General features: G+C 48.6%; 24 non-coding genes across 24 annotated transcripts; all 24 read left to right on the top strand.

Annotated features, from left to right (window-relative positions):
- Positions 1-136: 136 nt before the first annotated feature.
- LOC127141120 (5S ribosomal RNA) lies at positions 137-255 on the top strand. Its single transcript, XR_007811650.1, has one exon. It is a non-coding gene; the product is annotated as a 5S ribosomal RNA (ribosomal RNA).
- A 480-nt stretch (positions 256-735) lies between these two features.
- On the top strand, positions 736-854 carry LOC127141119 (5S ribosomal RNA). The gene has a single exon (XR_007811649.1). It is a non-coding gene; the product is annotated as a 5S ribosomal RNA (ribosomal RNA).
- A 495-nt stretch (positions 855-1,349) lies between these two features.
- Positions 1,350-1,468, top strand: LOC127141118 (5S ribosomal RNA). The gene has a single exon (XR_007811648.1). It is a non-coding gene; the product is annotated as a 5S ribosomal RNA (ribosomal RNA).
- A 483-nt stretch (positions 1,469-1,951) lies between these two features.
- Positions 1,952-2,069, top strand: LOC127141127 (5S ribosomal RNA). The gene has a single exon (XR_007811657.1). It is a non-coding gene; the product is annotated as a 5S ribosomal RNA (ribosomal RNA).
- A 495-nt stretch (positions 2,070-2,564) lies between these two features.
- On the top strand, positions 2,565-2,683 carry LOC127141117 (5S ribosomal RNA). The gene has a single exon (XR_007811647.1). It is a non-coding gene; the product is annotated as a 5S ribosomal RNA (ribosomal RNA).
- Positions 2,684-3,163: 480 nt separating this feature from the next.
- LOC127141116 (5S ribosomal RNA) lies at positions 3,164-3,282 on the top strand. The gene has a single exon (XR_007811646.1). It is a non-coding gene; the product is annotated as a 5S ribosomal RNA (ribosomal RNA).
- Positions 3,283-3,774: 492 nt separating this feature from the next.
- LOC127141114 (5S ribosomal RNA) lies at positions 3,775-3,893 on the top strand. The gene has a single exon (XR_007811644.1). It is a non-coding gene; the product is annotated as a 5S ribosomal RNA (ribosomal RNA).
- Positions 3,894-4,388: 495 nt separating this feature from the next.
- Positions 4,389-4,505, top strand: LOC127141125 (5S ribosomal RNA). Its single transcript, XR_007811655.1, has one exon. It is a non-coding gene; the product is annotated as a 5S ribosomal RNA (ribosomal RNA).
- A 489-nt stretch (positions 4,506-4,994) lies between these two features.
- Positions 4,995-5,113, top strand: LOC127141113 (5S ribosomal RNA). Its single transcript, XR_007811643.1, has one exon. It is a non-coding gene; the product is annotated as a 5S ribosomal RNA (ribosomal RNA).
- Positions 5,114-5,607: 494 nt separating this feature from the next.
- On the top strand, positions 5,608-5,726 carry LOC127141112 (5S ribosomal RNA). The gene has a single exon (XR_007811642.1). It is a non-coding gene; the product is annotated as a 5S ribosomal RNA (ribosomal RNA).
- Positions 5,727-6,222: 496 nt separating this feature from the next.
- Positions 6,223-6,343, top strand: LOC127141128 (5S ribosomal RNA). The gene has a single exon (XR_007811658.1). It is a non-coding gene; the product is annotated as a 5S ribosomal RNA (ribosomal RNA).
- A 496-nt stretch (positions 6,344-6,839) lies between these two features.
- Positions 6,840-6,959, top strand: LOC127141123 (5S ribosomal RNA). Its single transcript, XR_007811653.1, has one exon. It is a non-coding gene; the product is annotated as a 5S ribosomal RNA (ribosomal RNA).
- A 495-nt stretch (positions 6,960-7,454) lies between these two features.
- LOC127141124 (5S ribosomal RNA) lies at positions 7,455-7,574 on the top strand. Its single transcript, XR_007811654.1, has one exon. It is a non-coding gene; the product is annotated as a 5S ribosomal RNA (ribosomal RNA).
- Positions 7,575-8,070: 496 nt separating this feature from the next.
- Positions 8,071-8,189, top strand: LOC127141111 (5S ribosomal RNA). Its single transcript, XR_007811641.1, has one exon. It is a non-coding gene; the product is annotated as a 5S ribosomal RNA (ribosomal RNA).
- A 495-nt stretch (positions 8,190-8,684) lies between these two features.
- On the top strand, positions 8,685-8,804 carry LOC127141122 (5S ribosomal RNA). The gene has a single exon (XR_007811652.1). It is a non-coding gene; the product is annotated as a 5S ribosomal RNA (ribosomal RNA).
- Positions 8,805-9,299: 495 nt separating this feature from the next.
- LOC127141110 (5S ribosomal RNA) lies at positions 9,300-9,418 on the top strand. Its single transcript, XR_007811640.1, has one exon. It is a non-coding gene; the product is annotated as a 5S ribosomal RNA (ribosomal RNA).
- Positions 9,419-9,913: 495 nt separating this feature from the next.
- Positions 9,914-10,032, top strand: LOC127141109 (5S ribosomal RNA). Its single transcript, XR_007811639.1, has one exon. It is a non-coding gene; the product is annotated as a 5S ribosomal RNA (ribosomal RNA).
- Positions 10,033-10,527: 495 nt separating this feature from the next.
- LOC127141108 (5S ribosomal RNA) lies at positions 10,528-10,646 on the top strand. Its single transcript, XR_007811638.1, has one exon. It is a non-coding gene; the product is annotated as a 5S ribosomal RNA (ribosomal RNA).
- A 496-nt stretch (positions 10,647-11,142) lies between these two features.
- Positions 11,143-11,261, top strand: LOC127141107 (5S ribosomal RNA). Its single transcript, XR_007811637.1, has one exon. It is a non-coding gene; the product is annotated as a 5S ribosomal RNA (ribosomal RNA).
- A 495-nt stretch (positions 11,262-11,756) lies between these two features.
- Positions 11,757-11,875, top strand: LOC127141106 (5S ribosomal RNA). The gene has a single exon (XR_007811636.1). It is a non-coding gene; the product is annotated as a 5S ribosomal RNA (ribosomal RNA).
- A 495-nt stretch (positions 11,876-12,370) lies between these two features.
- LOC127141105 (5S ribosomal RNA) lies at positions 12,371-12,489 on the top strand. Its single transcript, XR_007811635.1, has one exon. It is a non-coding gene; the product is annotated as a 5S ribosomal RNA (ribosomal RNA).
- A 495-nt stretch (positions 12,490-12,984) lies between these two features.
- LOC127141103 (5S ribosomal RNA) lies at positions 12,985-13,103 on the top strand. The gene has a single exon (XR_007811633.1). It is a non-coding gene; the product is annotated as a 5S ribosomal RNA (ribosomal RNA).
- A 495-nt stretch (positions 13,104-13,598) lies between these two features.
- Positions 13,599-13,717, top strand: LOC127141102 (5S ribosomal RNA). Its single transcript, XR_007811632.1, has one exon. It is a non-coding gene; the product is annotated as a 5S ribosomal RNA (ribosomal RNA).
- A 495-nt stretch (positions 13,718-14,212) lies between these two features.
- LOC127141101 (5S ribosomal RNA) lies at positions 14,213-14,331 on the top strand. The gene has a single exon (XR_007811631.1). It is a non-coding gene; the product is annotated as a 5S ribosomal RNA (ribosomal RNA).
- The last annotated feature ends 105 nt before the right edge of the window (positions 14,332-14,436 follow it).

The raw sequence follows: 14,436 nt of genomic DNA, 5'->3' as shown, positions 1-14,436 counted from the left end.
GGTGGAGTAGTTATTTCTTAGTTTTGCTGTTGACTGTTAGAGAAAATCCCCATTATTGTTGATTGCTATGTGAAATAACAGATCTGCCAGTGTTATTTTGGCACGTATAAAGGGTCTGTCTTCAGCAGCCGCTGTGGCTTACGGCCACACCACCCTGAGCGCGCCCGATCTCGTCTGATCTCGGAAGCTAAGCAGGGTCGGGCCTGGTTAGTACTTGGATGGGAGACCGCCTGGGAATACCAGGTGCCGTAAGCTTTTTGTCCCTATCTTACAGCAGCAGAATGCCGCTTCCTCTGTAGTTGAGACAGGGCACGCCAAAACTACTTTTATTTTGCAGCCTGTATTTCACGCTCTGTTTTGCACTTCTGTTTTATGTCACGTCGCTTTCGGCAATCGGGTATAGGCGCTGGAAAGTCACCTCTGTAAAGTCTGCACTGCTGCCGAATGAATGAGCGCAGTCTGGGTTTTGGGCACAATGACCCAATACGTCGTCCACAAGGACGTGTGGCTCACCGATGTACGTTTTGAGCAATTTCGGACGAAAATGGACTTGGAACAGAGCCAAATGTTTGATCAGGCCATACGGAAAATTCTTGTTGGGTGGAGTAGTTATTTCTTAGTTTTGCTGTTGACTGTTAGAGAAAATCCCCATTATTGTTGATTGCTATGTGAAATAACAGATCTGCCAGTGTTATTTTGGCACGTATAAAGGGTCTGTCTTCAGCAGCCGCTGTGGCTTACGGCCACACCACCCTGAGCGCGCCCGATCTCGTCTGATCTCGGAAGCTAAGCAGGGTCGGGCCTGGTTAGTACTTGGATGGGAGACCGCCTGGGAATACCAGGTGCCGTAAGCTTTTTGTCCCCATCTTTTCCTGCCTATCTTACAGCAGCAGAATGCCGCTTCCTCTGTAGTTGAGACAGGGCACGCCCAAACTACTTTTATTTTGCAGCCTGTATTTCACGCTCTGTTTTGCACTTCTGTTTTATGTCACGTCGCTTTCGGCAATCGGGTATTAGGCGCTGGAAAGTCACCTCTGTAAAGTCTGCACTGCTGCCGAATGAATGAGCGCAGTCTGGGTTTTGGGCACAATGACCCAATACGTCGTCCACAAGGACGTGTGGCTCACCGATGTACGTTTTGAGCAATTTCGGACGAAAATGGACTTGGAACAGAGCCAAATGTTTGATCAGGCCATACGGAAAATTCTTGTTGGGTGGAGTAGTTATTTCTTAGTTTTGCTGTTGACTGTTAGAGAAAATCCCCATTATTGTTGATTGCTATGTGAAATAACAGATCTGCCAGTGTTATTTTGGCACGTATAAAGGGTCTGTCTTCAGCAGCCGCTGTGGCTTACGGCCACACCACCCTGAGCGCGCCCGATCTCGTCTGATCTCGGAAGCTAAGCAGGGTCGGGCCTGGTTAGTACTTGGATGGGAGACCGCCTGGGAATACCAGGTGCCGTAAGCTTTTTGTCTGCCTATCTTACAGCAGCAGAATGCCGCTTCCTCTGTAGTTGAGACAGGGCACGCCAAAACTACTTTTATTTTGCAGCCTGTATTTCACGCTCTGTTTTGCACTTCTGTTTTATGTCACGTCGCTTTCGGCAATCGGGTATTAGGCGCTGGAAAGTCACCTCTGTAAAGTCTGCACTGCTGCCGAATGAATGAGCGCAGTCTGGGTTTTGGGCACAATGACCCAATACGTCGTCCACAAGGACGTGTGGCTCACCGATGTACGTTTTGAGCAATTTCGGACGAAAATGGACTTGGAACAGAGCCAAATGTTTGATCAGGCCATACGGAAAATTCTTGTTGGGTGGAGTAGTTATTTCTTAGTTTTGCTGTTGACTGTTAGAGAAAATCCCCATTATTGTTGATTGCTATGTGAAATAACAGATCTGCCAGTGTTATTTTGGCACGTATAAAGGGTCTGTCTTCAGCAGCCGCTGTGGCTTACGGCCACACCACCCTGAGCGCGCCGATCTCGTCTGATCTCGGAAGCTAAGCAGGGTCGGGCCTGGTTAGTACTTGGATGGGAGACCGCCTGGGAATACCAGGTGCCGTAAGCTTTTTGTCCCCATCTTTTCCTGCCTATCTTACAGCAGCAGAATGCCGCTTCCTCTGTAGTTGAGACAGGGCACGCCCAAACTACTTTTATTTTGCAGCCTGTATTTCACGCTCTGTTTTGCACTTCTGTTTTATGTCACGTCGCTTTCGGCAATCGGGTATTAGGCGCTGGAAAGTCACCTCTGTAAAGTCTGCACTGCTGCCGAATGAATGAGCGCAGTCTGGGTTTTGGGCACAATGACCCAATACGTCGTCCACAAGGACGTGTGGCTCACCGATGTACGTTTTGAGCAATTTCGGACGAAAATGGACTTGGAACAGAGCCAAATGTTTGATCAGGCCATACGGAAAATTCTTGTTGGGTGGAGTAGTTATTTCTTAGTTTTGCTGTTGACTGTTAGAGAAAATCCCCATTATTGTTGATTGCTATGTGAAATAACAGATCTGCCAGTGTTATTTTGGCACGTATAAAGGGTCTGTCTTCAGCAGCCGCTGTGGCTTACGGCCACACCACCCTGAGCGCGCCCGATCTCGTCTGATCTCGGAAGCTAAGCAGGGTCGGGCCTGGTTAGTACTTGGATGGGAGACCGCCTGGGAATACCAGGTGCCGTAAGCTTTTTGTGCCTATCTTACAGCAGCAGAATGCCGCTTCCTCTGTAGTTGAGACAGGGCACGCCAAAACTACTTTTATTTTGCAGCCTGTATTTCACGCTCTGTTTTGCACTTCTGTTTTATGTCACGTCGCTTTCGGCAATCGGGTATAGGCGCTGGAAAGTCACCTCTGTAAAGTCTGCACTGCTGCCGAATGAATGAGCGCAGTCTGGGTTTTGGGCACAATGACCCAATACGTCGTCCACAAGGACGTGTGGCTCACCGATGTACGTTTTGAGCAATTTCGGACGAAAATGGACTTGGAACAGAGCCAAATGTTTGATCAGGCCATACGGAAAATTCTTGTTGGGTGGAGTAGTTATTTCTTAGTTTTGCTGTTGACTGTTAGAGAAAATCCCCATTATTGTTGATTGCTATGTGAAATAACAGATCTGCCAGTGTTATTTTGGCACGTATAAAGGGTCTGTCTTCAGCAGCCGCTGTGGCTTACGGCCACACCACCCTGAGCGCGCCCGATCTCGTCTGATCTCGGAAGCTAAGCAGGGTCGGGCCTGGTTAGTACTTGGATGGGAGACCGCCTGGGAATACCAGGTGCCGTAAGCTTTTTGTCCCCATCTTTTCCTGCCTATCTTACAGCAGCAGAATGCCGCTTCCTCTGTAGTTGAGACAGGGCACGCCAAAACTACTTTTATTTTGCAGCCTGTATTTCACGCTCTGTTTTGCACTTCTGTTTTATGTCACGTCGCTTTCGGCAATCGGTATTAGGCGCTGGAAAGTCACCTCTGTAAAGTCTGCACTGCTGCCGAATGAATGAGCGCAGTCTGGGTTTTGGGCACAATGACCCAATACGTCGTCCACAAGGACGTGTGGCTCACCGATGTACGTTTTGAGCAATTTCGGACGAAAATGGACTTGGAACAGAGCCAAATGTTTGATCAGGCCATACGGAAAATTCTTGTTGGGTGGAGTAGTTTTCTTAGTTTTGCTGTTGACTGTTAGAGAAAATCCCCATTATTGTTGATTGCTATGTGAAATAACAGATCTGCCAGTGTTATTTTGGCACGTATAAAGGGTCTGTCTTCAGCAGCCGCTGTGGCTTACGGCCACACCACCCTGAGCGCGCCCGATCTCGTCTGATCTCGGAAGCTAAGCAGGGTCGGGCCTGGTTAGTACTTGGATGGGAGACCGCCTGGGAATACCAGGTGCCGTAAGCTTTTTGTCCCCATCTTTTCCTGCCTATCTTACAGCAGCAGAATGCCGCTTCCTCTGTAGTTGAGACAGGGCACGCCCAAACTACTTTTATTTTGCAGCCTGTATTTCACGCTCTGTTTTGCACTTCTGTTTTATGTCACGTCGCTTTCGGCAATCGGGTATTAGGCGCTGGAAAGTCACCTCTGTAAAGTCTGCACTGCTGCCGAATGAATGAGCGCAGTCTGGGTTTTGGGCACAATGACCCAATACGTCGTCCACAAGGACGTGTGGCTCACCGATGTACGTTTTGAGCAATTTCGGACGAAAATGGACTTGGAACAGAGCCAAATGTTTGATCAGGCCATACGGAAAATTCTTGTTGGGTGGAGTAGTTATTTCTTAGTTTTGCTGTTGACTGTTAGAGAAAATCCCCATTATTGTTGATTGCTATGTGAAATAACAGATCTGCCAGTGTTATTTTGGCACGTATAAAGGGTCTGTCTTCAGCAGCCGCTGTGGCTTACGGCCACACCACCCTGCGCGCCCGATCTCGTCTGATCTCGGAAGCTAAGCAGGGTCGGGCCTGGTTAGTACTTGGATGGGAGACCGCCTGGGAATACCAGGTGCCGTAAGCTTTTTGTCCCCATTTTTCCTGCCTATCTTACAGCAGCAGAATGCCGCTTCCTCTGTAGTTGAGACAGGGCACGCCCAAACTACTTTTATTTTGCAGCCTGTATTTCACGCTCTGTTTTGCACTTCTGTTTTATGTCACGTCGCTTTCGGCAATCGGGTATAGGCGCTGGAAAGTCACCTCTGTAAAGTCTGCACTGCTGCCGAATGAATGAGCGCAGTCTGGGTTTTGGGCAATGACCCAATACGTCGTCCACAAGGACGTGTGGCTCACCGATGTACGTTTTGAGCAATTTCGGACGAAAATGGACTTGGAACAGAGCCAAATGTTTGATCAGGCCATACGGAAAATTCTTGTTGGGTGGAGTAGTTATTTCTTAGTTTTGCTGTTGACTTAGAGAAAATCCCCATTATTGTTGATTGCTATGTGAAATAACAGATCTGCCAGTGTTATTTTGGCACGTATAAAGGGTCTGTCTTCAGCAGCCGCTGTGGCTTACGGCCACACCACCCTGAGCGCGCCCGATCTCGTCTGATCTCGGAAGCTAAGCAGGGTCGGGCCTGGTTAGTACTTGGATGGGAGACCGCCTGGGAATACCAGGTGCCGTAAGCTTTTTGTCCCCATCTTTTCCTGCCTATCTTACAGCAGCAGAATGCCGCTTCCTCTGTAGTTGAGACAGGGCACGCCAAAACTACTTTTATTTTGCAGCCTGTATTTCACGCTCTGTTTTGCACTTCTGTTTTATGTCACGTCGCTTTCGGCAATCGGGTATTAGGCGCTGGAAAGTCACCTCTGTAAAGTCTGCACTGCTGCCGAATGAATGAGCGCAGTCTGGGTTTTGGGCACAATGACCCAATACGTCGTCCACAAGGACGTGTGGCTCACCGATGTACGTTTTGAGCAATTTCGGACGAAAATGGACTTGGAACAGAGCCAAATGTTTGATCAGGCCATACGGAAAATTCTTGTTGGGTGGAGTAGTTATTTCTTAGTTTTGCTGTTGACTGTTAGAGAAAATCCCATTATTGTTGATTGCTATGTGAAATAACAGATCTGCCAGTGTTATTTTGGCACGTATAAAGGGTCTGTCTTCAGCAGCCGCTGTGGCTTACGGCCACACCACCCTGAGCGCGCCCGATCTCGTCTGATCTCGGAAGCTAAGCAGGGTCGGGCCTGGTTAGTACTTGGATGGGAGACCGCCTGGGAATACCAGGTGCCGTAAGCTTTTTGTCCCCATCTTTCCTGCCTATCTTACAGCAGCAGAATGCCGCTTCCTCTGTAGTTGAGACAGGGCACGCCCAAACTACTTTTATTTTGCAGCCTGTATTTCACGCTCTGTTTTGCACTTCTGTTTTATGTCACGTCGCTTTCGGCAATCGGGTATTAGGCGCTGGAAAGTCACCTCTGTAAAGTCTGCACTGCTGCCGAATGAATGAGCGCAGTCTGGGTTTTGGGCACAATGACCCAATACGTCGTCCACAAGGACGTGTGGCTCACCGATGTACGTTTTGAGCAATTTCGGACGAAAATGGACTTGGAACAGAGCCAAATGTTTTGATCAGGCCATACGGAAAATTCTTGTTGGGTGGAGTAGTTATTTCTTAGTTTTGCTGTTGACTGTTAGAGAAAATCCCCATTATTGTTGATTGCTATGTGAAATAACAGATCTGCCAGTGTTATTTTTGGCACGTATAAAGGGTCTGTCTTCAGCAGCCGCTGTGGCTTACGGCCACACCACCCTGAGCGCGCCCGATCTCGTCTGATCTCGGAAGCTAAGCCAGGGTCGGGCCTGGTTAGTACTTGGATGGGGAGACCGCCTGGGAATACCAGGTGCCGTAAGCTTTTTGTCCCCATCTTTTCCTGCCTATCTTACAGCAGCAGAATGCCGCTTCCTCTGTAGTTGAGACAGGGCACGCCAAAACTACTTTTATTTTGCAGCCTGTATTTCACGCTCTGTTTTGCACTTCTGTTTTTATGTCACGTCGCTTTCGGCAATCGGGTATTAGGCGCTGGAAAGTCACCTCTGTAAAGTCTGCACTGCTGGCCGAATGAATGGAGCCGCAGTCTGGGTTTTGGCACAATGACCCAATACGTCGTCCACAAGGACGTGTGGCTCACCGATGTACGTTTTGAGCCAATTTCGGACGAAAATGGACTTGGAACAGAGCCAAATGTTTGATCAGGCCATACGGAAAATTCTTGTTGGGTGGAGTAGTTATTCTTAGTTTGCTGTTGACTGTTAGAGAAATCCCCATTATTGTTGATTGCTATGTGAAATAACAGATCTGCCAGTGTTATTTTGGCACGTATAAAGGGTCTGTCTTCAGCAGCCGCTGTGGCTTACGGCCACACCACCCTGAGCGCGCCCGATCTCGTCTGATCTCGGAAGCTAAGCAGGGTCGGGGCCTGGTTAGTACTTGGATGGGAGACCGCCTGGGAATACCAGGTGCCGTAAGCTTTTTGTCCCCATCTTTTCCTGCCTATCTTACAGCAGCAGAATGCCGCTTCCTCTGTAGTTGAGACAGGGCACGCCAAAACTACTTTTATTTTGCAGCCTGTATTTCACGCTCTGTTTTGCACTTCTGTTTTATGTCACGTCGCTTTCGGCAATCGGGTATTAGGCGCTGGAAAGTCACCTCTGTAAAGTCTGCACTGCTGCCGAATGAATGAGCGCAGTCTGGGTTTTGGGCACAATGACCCAATACGTCGTCCACAAGGACGTGTGGCTCACCGATGTACGTTTTGAGCAATTTCGGACGAAAATGGACTTGGAACAGAGCCAAATGTTTGATCAGGCCATACGGAAAATTCTTGTTGGGTGGAGTAGTTATTTCTTAGTTTTGCTGTTGACTGTTAGAGAAAATCCCCATTATTGTTGATTGCTATGTGAAATAACAGATCTGCCAGTGTTATTTTGGCACGTATAAAGGGTCTGTCTTCAGCAGCCGCTGTGGCTTACGGCCACACCACCCTGAGCGCCGCCCGATCTCGTCTGATCTCGGAAGCTAAGCAGGGTCGGGCCTGGTTAGTACTTGGATGGGAGACCGCCTGGGAATACCAGGTGCCGTAAGCTTTTTGTCCCCATCTTTTCCTGCCTATCTTACAGCAGCAGAATGCCGCTTCCTCTGTAGTTGAGACAGGGCACGCCCAAACTACTTTTATTTTGCAGCCTGTATTTCACGCTCTGTTTTGCACTTCTGTTTTATGTCACGTCGCTTTCGGCAATCGGGTATTAGGCGCTGGAAAGTCACCTCTGTAAAGTCTGCACTGCTGCCGAATGAATGAGCGCAGTCTGGGTTTTGGGCACAATGACCCAATACGTCGTCCACCAAGGACGTGTGGCTCACCGATGTACGTTTTGAGCAATTTCGGACGAAAATGGACTTGGAACAGAGCCAAATGTTTGATCAGGCCATACGGAAAATTCTTGTTGGGTGGAGTAGTTATTTCTTAGTTTTGCTGTTGACTGTTAGAGAAAATCCCCATTATTGTTGATTGCTATGTGAAATAACAGATCTGCCAGTGTTATTTTGGCACGTATAAAGGGTCTGTCTTCAGCAGCCGCTGTGGCTTACGGCCACACCACCCTGAGCGCGCCCGATCTCGTCTGATCTCGGAAGCTAAGCAGGGTCGGGCCTGGTTAGTACTTGGATGGGAGACCGCCTGGGAATACCAGGTGCCGTAAGCTTTTTGTCCCCATCTTTTCCTGCCTATCTTACAGCAGCAGAATGCCGCTTCCTCTGTAGTTGAGACAGGGCACGCCAAAACTACTTTTATTTTGCAGCCTGTATTTCACGCTCTGTTTTGCACTTCTGTTTTATGTCACGTCGCTTTCGGCAATCGGGTATTAGGCGCTGGAAAGTCACCTCTGTAAAGTCTGCACTGCTGCCGAATGAATGAGCGCAGTCTGGGTTTTGGGCACAATGACCCAATACGTCGTCCACAAGGACGTGTGGCTCACCGATGTACGTTTTGAGCAATTTCGGACGAAAATGGACTTGGAACAGAGCCAAATGTTTGATCAGGCCATACGGAAAATTCTTGTTGGGTGGAGTAGTTATTTCTTAGTTTTGCTGTTGACTGTTAGAGAAAATCCCCATTATTGTTGATTGCTATGTGAAATAACAGATCTGCCAGTGTTATTTTGGCACGTATAAAGGGTCTGTCTTCAGCAGCCGCTGTGGCTTACGGCCACACCACCCTGAGCGCGCCCCGATCTCGTCTGATCTCGGAAGCTAAGCAGGGTCGGGCCTGGTTAGTACTTGGATGGGAGACCGCCTGGGAATACCAGGTGCCGTAAGCTTTTTTGTCCCCATCTTTCCTGCCTATCTTACAGCAGCAGAATGCCGCTTCCTCTGTAGTTGAGACAGGGCACGCCCAAACTACTTTTATTTTGCAGCCTGTATTTCACGCTCTGTTTTGCACTTCTGTTTTATGTCACGTCGCTTTCGGCAATCGGGTATTAGGCGCTGGAAAGTCACCTCTGTAAAGTCTGCACTGCTGCCGAATGAATGAGCGCAGTCTGGGTTTTGGGCACAATGACCCAATACGTCGTCCACAAGGACGTGTGGCTCACCGATGTACGTTTTGAGCAATTTCGGACGAAAATGGACTTGGAACAGAGCCAAATGTTTGATCAGGCCATACGGAAAATTCTTGTTGGGTGGAGTAGTTATTTCTTAGTTTTGCTGTTGACTGTTAGAGAAAATCCCCATTATTGTTGATTGCTATGTGAAATAACAGATCTGCCAGTGTTATTTTGGCACGTATAAAGGGTCTGTCTTCAGCAGCCGCTGTGGCTTACGGCCACACCACCCTGAGCGCGCCCGATCTCGTCTGATCTCGGAAGCTAAGCAGGGTCGGGCCTGGTTAGTACTTGGATGGGAGACCGCCTGGGAATACCAGGTGCCGTAAGCTTTTTGTCCCCATCTTTTCCTGCCTATCTTACAGCAGCAGAATGCCGCTTCCTCTGTAGTTGAGACAGGGCACGCCAAAACTACTTTTATTTTGCAGCCTGTATTTCACGCTCTGTTTTGCACTTCTGTTTTATGTCACGTCGCTTTCGGCAATCGGGTATTAGGCGCTGGAAAGTCACCTCTGTAAAGTCTGCACTGCTGCCGAATGAATGAGCGCAGTCTGGGTTTTGGGCACAATGACCCAATACGTCGTCCACAAGGACGTGTGGCTCACCGATGTACGTTTTGAGCAATTTCGGACGAAAATGGACTTGGAACAGAGCCAAATGTTTGATCAGGCCATACGGAAAATTCTTGTTGGGTGGAGTAGTTATTTCTTAGTTTTGCTGTTGACTGTTAGAGAAAATCCCCATTATTGTTGATTGCTATGTGAAATAACAGATCTGCCAGTGTTATTTTGGCACGTATAAAGGGTCTGTCTTCAGCAGCCGCTGTGGCTTACGGCCACACCACCCTGAGCGCGCCCGATCTCGTCTGATCTCGGAAGCTAAGCAGGGTCGGGCCTGGTTAGTACTTGGATGGGAGACCGCCTGGGAATACCAGGTGCCGTAAGCTTTTTGTCCCCATCTTTTCCTGCCTATCTTACAGCAGCAGAATGCCGCTTCCTCTGTAGTTGAGACAGGGCACGCCCAAACTACTTTTATTTTGCAGCCTGTATTTCACGCTCTGTTTTGCACTTCTGTTTTATGTCACGTCGCTTTCGGCAATCGGGTATTAGGCGCTGGAAAGTCACCTCTGTAAAGTCTGCACTGCTGCCGAATGAATGAGCGCAGTCTGGGTTTTGGGCACAATGACCCAATACGTCGTCCACAAGGACGTGTGGCTCACCGATGTACGTTTTGAGCAATTTCGGACGAAAATGGACTTGGAACAGAGCCAAATGTTTGATCAGGCCATACGGAAAATTCTTGTTGGGTGGAGTAGTTATTTCTTAGTTTTGCTGTTGACTGTTAGAGAAAATCCCCATTATTGTTGATTGCTATGTGAAATAACAGATCTGCCAGTGTTATTTTGGCACGTATAAAGGGTCTGTCTTCAGCAGCCGCTGTGGCTTACGGCCACACCACCCTGAGCGCGCCCGATCTCGTCTGATCTCGGAAGCTAAGCAGGGTCGGGCCTGGTTAGTACTTGGATGGGAGACCGCCTGGGAATACCAGGTGCCGTAAGCTTTTTGTCCCCATCTTTTCCTGCCTATCTTACAGCAGCAGAATGCCGCTTCCTCTGTAGTTGAGACAGGGCACGCCCAAAACTACTTTTATTTTGCAGCCTGTATTTCACGCTCTGTTTTGCACTTCTGTTTTATGTCACGTCGCTTTCGGCAATCGGGTATTAGGCGCTGGAAAGTCACCTCTGTAAAGTCTGCACTGCTGCCGAATGAATGAGCGCAGTCTGGGTTTTGGGCACAATGACCCAATACGTCGTCCACAAGGACGTGTGGCTCACCGATGTACGTTTTGAGCAATTTCGGACGAAAATGGACTTGGAACAGAGCCAAATGTTTGATCAGGCCATACGGAAAATTCTTGTTGGGTGGAGTAGTTATTTCTTAGTTTTGCTGTTGACTGTTAGAGAAAATCCCCATTATTGTTGATTGCTATGTGAAATAACAGATCTGCCAGTGTTATTTTGGCACGTATAAAGGGTCTGTCTTCAGCAGCCGCTGTGGCTTACGGCCACACCACCCTGAGCGCGCCCGATCTCGTCTGATCTCGGAAGCTAAGCAGGGTCGGGCCTGGTTAGTACTTGGATGGGAGACCGCCTGGGAATACCAGGTGCCGTAAGCTTTTTGTCCCCATCTTTTCCTGCCTATCTTACAGCAGCAGAATGCCGCTTCCTCTGTAGTTGAGACAGGGCACGCCAAAACTACTTTTATTTTGCAGCCTGTATTTCACGCTCTGTTTTGCACTTCTGTTTTATGTCACGTCGCTTTCGGCAATCGGGTATTAGGCGCTGGAAAGTCACCTCTGTAAAGTCTGCACTGCTGCCGAATGAATGAGCGCAGTCTGGGTTTTGGGCACAATGACCCAATACGTCGTCCACAAGGACGTGTGGCTCACCGATGTACGTTTTGAGCAATTTCGGACGAAAATGGACTTGGAACAGAGCCAAATGTTTGATCAGGCCATACGGAAAATTCTTGTTGGGTGGAGTAGTTATTTCTTAGTTTTGCTGTTGACTGTTAGAGAAAATCCCCATTATTGTTGATTGCTATGTGAAATAACAGATCTGCCAGTGTTATTTTGGCACGTATAAAGGGTCTGTCTTCAGCAGCCGCTGTGGCTTACGGCCACACCACCCTGAGCGCGCCCGATCTCGTCTGATCTCGGAAGCTAAGCAGGGTCGGGCCTGGTTAGTACTTGGATGGGAGACCGCCTGGGAATACCAGGTGCCGTAAGCTTTTTGTCCCCATCTTTTCCTGCCTATCTTACAGCAGCAGAATGCCGCTTCCTCTGTAGTTGAGACAGGGCACGCCCAAACTACTTTTATTTTGCAGCCTGTATTTCACGCTCTGTTTTGCACTTCTGTTTTATGTCACGTCGCTTTCGGCAATCGGGTATTAGGCGCTGGAAAGTCACCTCTGTAAAGTCTGCACTGCTGCCGAATGAATGAGCGCAGTCTGGGTTTTGGGCACAATGACCCAATACGTCGTCCACAAGGACGTGTGGCTCACCGATGTACGTTTTGAGCAATTTCGGACGAAAATGGACTTGGAACAGAGCCAAATGTTTGATCAGGCCATACGGAAAATTCTTGTTGGGTGGAGTAGTTATTTCTTAGTTTTGCTGTTGACTGTTAGAGAAAATCCCCATTATTGTTGATTGCTATGTGAAATAACAGATCTGCCAGTGTTATTTTGGCACGTATAAAGGGTCTGTCTTCAGCAGCCGCTGTGGCTTACGGCCACACCACCCTGAGCGCGCCCGATCTCGTCTGATCTCGGAAGCTAAGCAGGGTCGGGCCTGGTTAGTACTTGGATGGGAGACCGCCTGGGAATACCAGGTGCCGTAAGCTTTTTGTCCCCATCTTTTCCTGCCTATCTTACAGCAGCAGAATGCCGCTTCCTCTGTAGTTGAGACAGGGCACGCCAAAACTACTTTTATTTTGCAGCCTGTATTTCACGCTCTGTTTTGCACTTCTGTTTTATGTCACGTCGCTTTCGGCAATCGGGTATTAGGCGCTGGAAAGTCACCTCTGTAAAGTCTGCACTGCTGCCGAATGAATGAGCGCAGTCTGGGTTTTGGGCACAATGACCCAATACGTCGTCCACAAGGACGTGTGGCTCACCGATGTACGTTTTGAGCAATTTCGGACGAAAATGGACTTGGAACAGAGCCAAATGTTTGATCAGGCCATACGGAAAATTCTTGTTGGGTGGAGTAGTTATTTCTTAGTTTTGCTGTTGACTGTTAGAGAAAATCCCCATTATTGTTGATTGCTATGTGAAATAACAGATCTGCCAGTGTTATTTTGGCACGTATAAAGGGTCTGTCTTCAGCAGCCGCTGTGGCTTACGGCCACACCACCCTGAGCGCGCCCGATCTCGTCTGATCTCGGAAGCTAAGCAGGGTCGGGCCTGGTTAGTACTTGGATGGGAGACCGCCTGGGAATACCAGGTGCCGTAAGCTTTTTGTCCCCATCTTTTCCTGCCTATCTTACAGCAGCAGAATGCCGCTTCCTCTGTAGTTGAGACAGGGCACGCCCAAACTACTTTTATTTTGCAGCCTGTATTTCACGCTCTGTTTTGCACTTCTGTTTTATGTCACGTCGCTTTCGGCAATCGGGTATTAGGCGCTGGAAAGTCACCTCTGTAAAGTCTGCACTGCTGCCGAATGAATGAGCGCAGTCTGGGTTTTGGGCACAATGACCCAATACGTCGTCCACAAGGACGTGTGGCTCACCGATGTACGTTTTGAGCAATTTCGGACGAAAATGGACTTGGAACAGAGCCAAATGTTTGATCAGGCCATACGGAAAATTCTTGTTGGGTGGAGTAGTTATTTCTTAGTTTTGCTGTTGACTGTTAGAGAAAATCCCCATTATTGTTGATTGCTATGTGAAATAACAGATCTGCCAGTGTTATTTTGGCACGTATAAAGGGTCTGTCTTCAGCAGCCGCTGTGGCTTACGGCCACACCACCCTGAGCGCGCCCGATCTCGTCTGATCTCGGAAGCTAAGCAGGGTCGGGCCTGGTTAGTACTTGGATGGGAGACCGCCTGGGAATACCAGGTGCCGTAAGCTTTTTGTCCCCATCTTTTCCTGCCTATCTTACAGCAGCAGAATGCCGCTTCCTCTGTAGTTGAGACAGGGCACGCCCAAACTACTTTTATTTTGCAGCCTGTATTTCACGCTCTGTTTTGCACTTCTGTTTTATGTCACGTCGCTTTCGGCAATCGGGTATTAGGCGCTGGAAAGTCACCTCTGTAAAGTCTGCACTGCTGCCGAATGAATGAGCGCAGTCTGGGTTTTGGGCACAATGACCCAATACGTCGTCCACAAGGACGTGTGGCTCACCGATGTACGTTTTGAGCAATTTCGGACGAAAATGGACTTGGAACAGAGCCAAATGTTTGATCAGGCCATACGGAAAATTCTTGTTGGGTGGAGTAGTTATTTCTTAGTTTTGCTGTTGACTGTTAGAGAAAATCCCCATTATTGTTGATTGCTATGTGAAATAACAGATCTGCCAGTGTTATTTTGGCACGTATAAAGGGTCTGTCTTCAGCAGCCGCTGTGGCTTACGGCCACACCACCCTGAGCGCGCCCGATCTCGTCTGATCTCGGAAGCTAAGCAGGGTCGGGCCTGGTTAGTACTTGGATGGGAGACCGCCTGGGAATACCAGGTGCCGTAAGCTTTTTGTCCCCATCTTTTCCTGCCTATCTTACAGCAGCAGAATGCCGCTTCCTCTGTAGTTGAGACAGGGCACGCCAAAACTACTTTTATTTTGCAGCCTGTATTT

The sequence above is a fragment of the Lates calcarifer genome, unplaced genomic scaffold (assembly GCF_001640805.2).
Source record: "Lates calcarifer isolate ASB-BC8 unplaced genomic scaffold, TLL_Latcal_v3 _unitig_5621_quiver_1634, whole genome shotgun sequence".
Taxonomy (NCBI): domain Eukaryota; kingdom Metazoa; phylum Chordata; class Actinopteri; family Centropomidae; genus Lates; species Lates calcarifer.
Note: the sequence above shows the minus strand (reverse complement) of the source record. Positions and strands in the feature narration are given on the sequence as shown.